Source organism: Pygoscelis adeliae, unplaced genomic scaffold (assembly GCF_000699105.1).
Source record: "Pygoscelis adeliae isolate BGI_AS28 unplaced genomic scaffold, ASM69910v1 Scaffold48, whole genome shotgun sequence".
Taxonomy (NCBI): Eukaryota; Metazoa; Chordata; class Aves; order Sphenisciformes; family Spheniscidae; genus Pygoscelis; species Pygoscelis adeliae.
Genome location: NW_008825618.1, coordinates 6,452,493 through 6,459,505, shown reverse-complemented (window position 1 = coordinate 6,459,505; position 7,013 = coordinate 6,452,493).

Genomic DNA, 7,013 nt, shown 5'->3' with positions numbered 1-7,013 from the left:
AGAGCAGACCTTGAAGCAAATTAGCCAGCCAACAATGCCTTTTTTCCCCCTGCCCCTCTTCAGAAGGAACCACTTCTCTATCTCTGGTAGGGATACTGAATTAATTAGCATATATGTAGTGTGAACAATCAGGAGACTTGAACCTGGGACTAAAGCGAGAGCCAAATTATTCGACGCTAAAACACATTCAGTGAGAAACAGTGAAAGGGGTCAAGGAAGTACTGGGCCACTTGACATCAAAAACAGTATCTGCGGTAGGAAGTGGAAGCAGAGCAGAGTAGCTTGCAGTGTTTTTATATCCTTTCCTTTATATGGCTGTGTTGGCACACTGGGATGTAGACGAGCATGTCCTGCTGGGAAAGGAAGAGATGTGACAGGACTGAAGAATCGTGAGCCCAGGGCACGATCTCGCATGCTGAAGTAACTCTGACTGTTTTTGCATCAAACACACACATCCGCGCTCAGTGCCCCCCAAGCATACACCAGCTCTGCCTAAAAGTGAACCATTTTCTTTTACAAAGACAAACAAGCAAAAGATTAGTTTAAAAGCCTTCTACAACTGTTGTGCAATAAAAACAAGTGACAAGCTTTTAGGCTTAATTGCTTCATCAGTCCAATAAGGGAATAAGGTATTCTGAGCCTGAGAGCTTGTTTGTTTCTTTTCCAGCTACATCTATTAAACTAATAAACAGCTTGCTCTCTACAGACCATATTTATATTATATTACTCCAGACTGGCTACAAAGCTCCCTATCCTCAAAAACTTTAAAAACCTAGCATTTAAAGAGAGCAAATTATTAGGTTCTAATTCTGCAAAGCATGAACTGCCTTCCAGAACTAAGGATTAGTCAAATTTATCCACCTCCGGAAAGAGCAAGCCTGCTTATCGAAACTAAGAGAACACCGGAGGGACCTTCTCTGAGAAGAAAACTTCTATGACCACCTGCTTGACAGGCCAGGATGTTCTCTACCAGGTTCTCTGTCCAACTGAAACACACTACACAGATTACCTGGAAGCAAGCTACAGGAACAGCTTTATCCTTGTAAGGCCCTGCTACATTTTAGAGTGAGCTTACGGCTGCTCCCAGTTGCACCTTACCATCTATGTTTATACAAAGCTGCCTTGGCTGCTATAAACTGCAAGAGCACACAGCCAGGATGCCCTGGCTACACCCCGAGTTCTCCTCCTCACCCTCTGAAGGCCAAAGATAACTGTGGTATAAAGTGGTTCAAGCATGCCTTCTCCACTAGGTAATATCTGAACAGAACCTGATCCTACAGATGCATTTTCTAAAGCCAGAGTCATTTGGGTTGTGATATCTGACTATAATAGGTTTTTGTAAACACTTGGCACGTATCTATCTTTGCCATCATGTAAAAATAGAACAAATAGTAATGTTTTCTTATAGACATTTTCTACACAACATTGTCAGAGAAATAAAGTTCTCTATAAGCACTGGAAGTCAGTGGTTCTGATTTCCTTAAGGGTGTACTTTCCATAAAAAGTCTTGCTCCGGTGCTAATTACAAAACTAGCAAGAAGCTTACGAGTAATTAGATCAGGGTGTTAAATCACTAACGTTCCTTAAATAAAACTCCTAATTAGGACACACTGCACATTTATCTACAAGGTAGATCTGACAAACTGCCCAAACTTTCCCTTTCTAGCTGACATCCAGGACACTGTCAGGGAAATGTTAAGCACCCACAGTACTCTCTTCAGGAAGGAGCCCTCATTTGACTTTTGCAGGTACAGGCAAGGTCTCCTACGCTTATCCGCTTTGACCCCAAAGCAGACAGGCATAGTAAAGAGAGTCATGGCCATACATTCAGATACCTACCACCAGAAGGTCATTCATCTCTCTTTTTTGATTACAAAGGGAGCCTGAGCACTTGCTCAGATTAAGCTTCGGTGATGGGATTTAGCTGCCGATACCATGAAAATATAAAACTATCAACACTATGTGGTTTTCCTTCCTCCTGCATGGTGTTTCTCAGACTCTAAGATAAATGCAGTTGGATAGATGCTTTTGTTTTATTACATCTACTAAAACAGCACCTGACACAAACACATCTCAATTGAGAATTGATCCACAGTAAACTACTGCAATACAAACAGCAACAGTTACAATTCCTTTATAGCCCGCTTATCTGTGACATACTTAACTGCTTCAGAAAAAAACCCCACAACTATATTGACATTCCATGCATCCTGCAGACAGTCTTTCCAATCATTTTGTATCTCAAAACAAAACCATCCATGATCTCAGAAAAGCAGATGCGCAGATCTTTAGGTATCAAAAGGAAAAAAGCATTTAAAAAAAAAAAAAAAGCTTTTCACCAGTTTATTTCAAGTCCACTGAATATTGCTTCATGTAACAAAAGAATTTCTATTTGTATGGAACACTTCACTCCCACTCTGACATCAACCATCATAAAAACTAATATGTCTTCTGAACCGCAAGCAGTTTCTCTCAGTCACCCGGATTTTACTGTCTGATGCGGTTCTGTTACGTGCTTGTGCCGCGGCTGCAACATACCTCAGATGCCTATAAGGAATCCTTGCATGCACGCCTCTGGGACAGCGCTAGCTTCCAGTATCTCACTATGGACTGAAATCACATTGCCCAGTTACCTTTAGCCAAATCTTTGAACAGCAGCCCCTCGTTGCCAGACATAGTCAAGTCACAAACCCAGCTGTGCCATCTTAGCCATTTTCACTGAGGGAGGGAAAAAAAAAAGGTTTAAGTGATTTGCAGAGTAACTTCAAATACCTTTCAGCTGCTAAAAGAAATGTTGTATTTTGGAAGAATTTGTATTTTCTCTCCAGAACTTACTCTTTCTCCCACCAGCTCAGATGAGAGCGGCTTATGCCTAAAAGCACCAGAAAAATTAGCTGGGTTACCGTAGTGCCCGTATCTCTGAGTCAACACGGGTGTCAGCCTTGCACTGCTGGGGATGCATGTGCTCTTCCGTCTTTTTGAGGCCACTGGACTTAAGATTTGACACTTTACCCTAGACACACATTCATTCCAGAGAGGAACAAAACATTTTTAGCATGTCTGGAAATAACCAGCTACTTCTCTATGTATGATCCAAAAATCACAGTTATTTCAGCCACCCTGAAGCCCTTTACCTGCAAGGCCTCGTTGTTGGGATTGTTTAATTTACTTTTAGTCTACCTTTTAATGTCTCTTTTTGTTTAATACCACGCAACTAGCCCAGCAAAAACATATATATTTTATATATCCATTAAAAAAAAAAACTCAGTCATACTCTTTCTACAGCACAACACAGCGAATTTTTTTTTATATATTATTTTTCCTTTACTGCGACTTACAATAACCTCAATTCTTTTCCAGTGGATACACCCAAGCCTCTGTATTCAAACATTCATTCATACTGGAGATAGCCAGAGATGTTCTGACTAAAAACAGGCTGGGTGTTTTGTCAGAAAGAGCAAGTTTTGCTGAAACAAAAGCCTTTGTCTGAATGGTATTATTGCAAATCCAGGACATAATTTTGGGGAAAAACATGATGACCACAGATCTCAGCTACATTACCCAGTAGCTGAGACCTAGCATGGCCACAATCAAGATTTGAAGCCTGGTCCTACACTTCAGGTTGCACATCTTACTTTCATGATCCCAAATATTTTAGGGAAGAGAAAAATCTTTCCTTGACCAAACAGACGTAATGTTTGCATTAACGGTTCCAGGAATTAGGGAGAGTGATATTTTAAAGCGAAACATTTAGAAAGAAGGAACAAAAACCAAAATCCATAATCCAACCCTCCTCTTCTGCATGTGTAAAAAGACAGGCCAGGAATATACACACTTATGGGCATGAATCAGAACATGATATATTAACAATTACTCCACAAAAAGGCTGTGTGAATAGCCATATATATATATACATACACACACGCACACACACACACATTGATGTTTATTTGACTGCTGTGACATGTCTCTAAGAAGCTAAATGAATTAACAGCTAGGCTTGGCACCACATGAAACACACACCTTAGGGAAAATTAACAAATCTAAGTGCAAAGGTTAGAGTTAGCTGCTTGCCAGGAAGGTTCTTTCATCTTACCGAGCCAAAAAAATATTTGTTGTCTTTTTCATAAAGATGCAACAAACTGTATTTCACATGAACTTGGCAGAGTCCTAAACCAGCAGGTCTGGCCCACAAAATGGTAAGTATCTCCAGCAGCTGTTGTTGTTGACAACATGTGACAACATGGTATTCACAGACATCATCAACTGCATCCCCAATTATTGCTAATTTTGTGCAGGATTACAACATTTTCCTATGTTCGTTAGCTACAATTCTCTTAATAACAGTTAGCAGCAAAAAGAAGATGAAGTGGAAAAACCACAGAGAACGTGCAAGTGAGGCTTTGCTAGGCTATGATCAGAAAGACAGTAACAAGCCAACATGCAGGCTTAACTTGAGATAGTACTGGCCGGCTGTACAAAGTGGCTTTGGACCATACTGCCTGTTTGGTTTTCTTGGTTTTGTTGTGGTTTTTTAAGGTAGATGAGAAATTCGCCAGTTTGCCACTTTTTATACAACTGGACAAAAAAAATCATGTTCATGAAAATCTGGATAAAAGCATTATTCAGATTGGAAGAATATTTTCTGTTGTATCTCACAGCTGAACAAAAAAACACTGCGCGCGCGTGTGTCTACACGTATATTCAACTGCATATTTAAGCACTTCTTTGTGAAACAAAGACACAGAAATCACTCTGAAATAACTTTGTGGTTAGGACAATCAGGTGAGACAGAGGAGGCTCATGTTCAAATCCATAATTCATCTCATTAAAGTCTCCCATTTATTATGGCCACTTACCTCATGATCACTTTGTCAGAGTTTCCATGTTTAAGCTAAGAAACCCCTCCAAAAGAGGAAAATTGTGCTGAAACTACCGTTCTGACTGTCACTTTATTACAAAGATATTTTAAGACAGCTTTAACCTAGATGTTTATTTTTCTTGGTATGACACCCTACATAAGCATGGTATTTTGCAGATACCTTCAAGCAAGGATCCGAATTTAGCACTAAAACATTTTATAGGAGTGCATGCCAAATGCTTTTCATCCCGTTATGCTGGGTTGAAATAATGGTACTACTTAAAGTAACATCATGCTAGCATAAAATGCAAGAGCTATTTCAAAGCAATAAACCACTGTTTCATGATGGTCAGTTGCCTCAACCAGCACTACAAATTCCAAGCAACTCAAGCTCCATTTAATTCCTACTGTACTATACCCTAGGCAGATTTATTCAAATAATTTTGTACACTTCCAGTTGGAAGTATTTTGAACTTCCAGTTCGAAGATTTTCAACATTTATCCATTTTCCACATTAAATATATGTCCTGCATACTATACATCAAACATTATCGCTAGTACGTGCAAAATTATTCCATAATCAGGAAAGATTCAGTTCACAATGAAAAACTGTTATAACAGAGACAGGATGTATAAAGCCAGTTTCAGCCCGGAAACTTTCAGTTCTGGCCTAACCTATGTAATATTAGACAAATGTCTTCCCCTCTGCTCCTTCCTCTTACAAATTGCTCACTGTACCTGTGTCATCCCTCGAGGCCAACGACTGGCTTTCTCTTTGTATAATGCGATTTACAGCTGGGATTTCTGAATGCTGCTACAACACAAAATCACTGCAACGGTTCAGAGCTCTGCTCTACCAATCACTCTAATCCCAGTCTTTACTGGTACTTTTAATGGCATCCCTGCTGTTCCATGACAATAGCCCAGTCAAGAGAACTTGTCCCATCCTTCTGAACCTACTGTACACACACATATATACATACGTAACACGCTTTTTTTTTGTAACCCTCGGGTCACATCTCAGATGCTGGCAATGAAGTCTAAACTCGTTCTGTTCTCAGCCAAAGGGAATGGTTTTACACCCGCAAAATCATTCCCAGAGTGAAACACCACCTGAAAAGCTACTACTTTGGCACTGCCCGCTCGTTTTTGGTATAAACTGCTGATAATAGCGAGTCTAGCCAGGGCTCTACAGCAGAACGCATGGATAATACAGGGCTCAACAGGAGAATACCCTCTTATAAAGATGTGGGAACAGGAGACAAGAAACCATGATCTGCCTGAGATTCTGCCCAGAAACAACCCACGGCAGGAGACCCTGGTCTGCGATCGCACCCAGACCCCTGCACTGCTCCAGGGCTGACGCTTCTGTTTCGCGAGGCTGACGTTCTCACTTTTCCAGTCGGAACAGCAATTTCAAGTTGAAAAGTTTCCCACAGAAAGTTCATAAGCTCACTGTGCAAACACCTAAATTGTATCGCCCCTCTCTTCCTGAAACAAACGGGATGATTCTGGCACACTACTCGGTATCTTCCCAGAGGGAAGGAAAAGTCATTTTTCTCCAGAGCGAGCCTCTGAGGCCAGCAGGCTCCCAGGGCCAGCAACCCCAGCCCTTCCAAGCCGGGGCTTTTGGTATCCAGCCTCACACATACCCACGAGCTCCCAATGGCGAAACCCGGGCCCAGGGAGCCCTCCAGCCCGGCATAGCGTGCACGGGGGACACGAGGCCGGGAGCCACCTGAGAAGGGCTGGTGGAAACGAGCCTGGCGCATAGCATTGCTCTGAAACCCTTCTTTCGCCCATTTGGTAGGCACGCTTCCACAAAACATTGGGATTTAACCGACTGACACTACCAATGAAAGAAAATGTTTGTCAGAAAACTCCCATCCAGTTGCCTGTCAGCACCGATTTACACCGGTGGGGTGGCAGGCTTGCATCAGCCTCTCCGCCCAAACGGGGGGCTCGGCAAGCGCAATAGCAGGCCCATAAAGGGGCTCATTTAAGGAAAAGCGCAAATCTGACAGAGCCTCCGTTAGTTTTCTCACCTCCGCACACAATAAGAGCGGACTGAACCGAGCACCTCAGTGACCCACTGGATCTCCCTCCCTCCCTCCCTCCCTCCTTCGCTCCCCACCCGCAGCCCGGGCAGCTC